Below are 2,560 nucleotides of genomic sequence, written 5' to 3' on the forward strand. Positions count from 1 at the left end.
AGTTAACAAAATTTTTAAAATGTAGACATGTGAAAACTTCTGCTGTTTTCCAAACAAATATTAGCCTAAAGTATAAGTTAATTTCTTTTGTGATAAAAGAAGCTCAACCTGTTTCTATTTCATCCTATATAATGTGAGATATCCATAAAATGGTTCTGTTTATTTAAAATGAACAGAATAGATGTGTTACATAGGAGGAAAATTAAGGAGTCTTGTATAGAAATTAAAGACTTCTTGAGTTTCAGAGTACTTTATCAGGATAAAGAAAGCTGTTGTGTGTATCTACTGTGGAATATGCAGCTATCCATTTGCCTTTACCTAAGAAGATCTTGATCTGCTTTGAGTTTGTACACATCTCCTCTAAGAATGACAGCAGGAAAGTTATCATTTCTAGACTAATGGCTTAGAAAACAGGAGTATGACAACTGCCACTCTGCATGAGACAACCTTTGTGAAATATGCAGTGTGGAGCTCGTGGGGCCCCCCGTTGCTGTATCACACAGTCAGAACAGCCTCAGGACTATAGTCCTTCCCAAACTGGCAGATGGTTTTAGTGAAAATACAAAGAAATTAGTTTCTTTCTTTTAGTTTTGGTGGCAATTTTCTCCATCTAGTCTTTTTACCCTATATAAATATTGGTGCGTACATTGAAGACACACAAAATGACAGTATGAGTCACATATAAGTGATCAAATTGTTACTATTGCAGAAAATTTTTACTTCATCCTAAATGAAGTACAGTCTTACCTAAGGCCACCATGGCATGGCTCTAGAGCTGATTCCTTGTATCTGGCACATTGAATCTTTTACCTTTCCACTTCCAGCTTCTCCTTACTCTCTCAACTTGGTAACTACCATTGTGTTCTTAATTGCTGAAGACAACTTGAAAAAATTCATGTGTGAATAAGATCACACAATACTTTTCATTTGTATGTCTACTTATTTATTAGCATAATTTCTTCCAGAGAAATGCTAACATCGAATCATTTGGGGGTTCTAATATTTCATTTTATATATACCTGGTTTTCTTAGTGAATCATTTCTTTCACTATGAAAGTTGGCTGTTTCCATATATTTGATATTGAGAGCAACTTTATAGTCAAAAAGGTAATCGAGGTATATTCAAGAATAGTGATTTGCTTTCATGTGAACATACATGGAAGAGACGTTTCTGTAATGTTTATTTCCCAGGGCAGGTGGATTGCATACTTTAGATCTGCATTACAGTGTTTTGTTTCTATGATCACGATCATTTAATGGTGACATTCTATTGCCCAATTCGATGCTTAGGCTATCCACTGCACCCAAGAGGATGCTGGGCTGTAAAAGGTACCTGACCCATCAGTCTCCAAGCCACCAACAGCAGTTCACAAACCTTGGGTGGCAATGCCCTGAGGGTAGCAGGCCTGCTCGTATCTGAAAGTCCAGGCCACCTCTCTGGTGACTTGCTTGTTGATCGTTCTTTGGTTCTGATTTCCTCTAAAACCTCACCTTCTCCTGGATGAGCCTTGTGCTTCCTGTCTCGGTGTCCACCACCTTTCGATTAAGACTCTGTCAAGTGTCCCACTCCTTTGTCATGGGCTTCATGGCCTGGATATGAGACTTCTGCTCATCTATCAAGATTAGGCCATCACTGTCCTCCCCAGGTGACCTGTGCCACTGATCCAGTGAGGGGCCAGGCAGAGCCTCAGGCTGGTGCACCACCAGTATCTTCTCCTTGCCACTCCTCTTCAGCTTCTTCTGCTGTTTCTTCCTCTTCCTCTTCTCTTTGTGCTTCACTAGTTTCTTGTGGCCATCACCGGAGGATGAGAATGAGGGAGAGCTAGAAAGAATGGAAGAGGAGGAGGAGGTAGAGCTGGATGTCTGTGTTCTCTGGACCCTGTGCTTGCTTCTCTCCTCGACACCGGAGGTGCTGCTGGCCTTGAGACCTTGGGTTTTAAACAGTTCTTGGAGGTGTCCCTACTACTCTTCTTGCTTTGCTTTTCTGACCCTCAATCAATGACCACGACCACGAGACTGACTCCTACTTCTCAAGCGCTTGCAAGAACCAGCATGAGCCATAGAGAGGTGGGCTTCATGAGAGGAAACTGCGGACAGTCCAGTTTTTCCGGTCTCAGGTGTTTATCATATGCTTTCTTAGTCTTTACCTCATTTTCTAAATGTCTCCAGCTATCTGATATTTTACTTTCAGGATCAGAACCGACAGACTTTATTTCTATTTATTTAATAATCAACTATGCAACAGGCACATGGCCAGTTTTTCAAGTTTGAGGACAGATTGTTTTATGAAATTTTGAGGATCTCTTCTTAGGGCTGGGTTCAGGTTACACCAAACTGCAACTTAGGAAAGTGATCTCTCCAGATGTCTCGTTTGTAGTTTTGATATATATTTACATGAAAACACCTTCCTTCCAAGTGTTACCAACTGTGCCAATGGCTAATGTTTCCTTAAGAATCAAAAGAAATTTCATGATGCTGGACCATCTGAACTTCGTATTCACTCATTCTAATCCCTTAGCTACAACCTATCATTAAAGAAGTTCTACAACTGATTCCAAAA

The 2,560-nt window shown here is 40.4% G+C and overlaps 1 pseudogene across 1 annotated transcript; it reads right to left on the minus strand.

Annotated features, from left to right (window-relative positions):
- Nucleotides 1-1,291: 1,291 nt before the first annotated feature.
- On the minus strand, nt 1,292-2,061 carry LOC308417531 (ADP-ribosylation factor-like protein 6-interacting protein 4; annotated as a pseudogene). Its single transcript has one exon. The product of its transcript is annotated as an ADP-ribosylation factor-like protein 6-interacting protein 4 (transcript).
- Nucleotides 2,062-2,560: the final 499 nt, after the last annotated feature.

The sequence above is a fragment of the Micromys minutus genome, assembly GCF_963924665.1.
Source record: "Micromys minutus genome assembly, chromosome: 2".
Classification (NCBI taxonomy): Eukaryota; Metazoa; Chordata; class Mammalia; order Rodentia; family Muridae; genus Micromys; species Micromys minutus.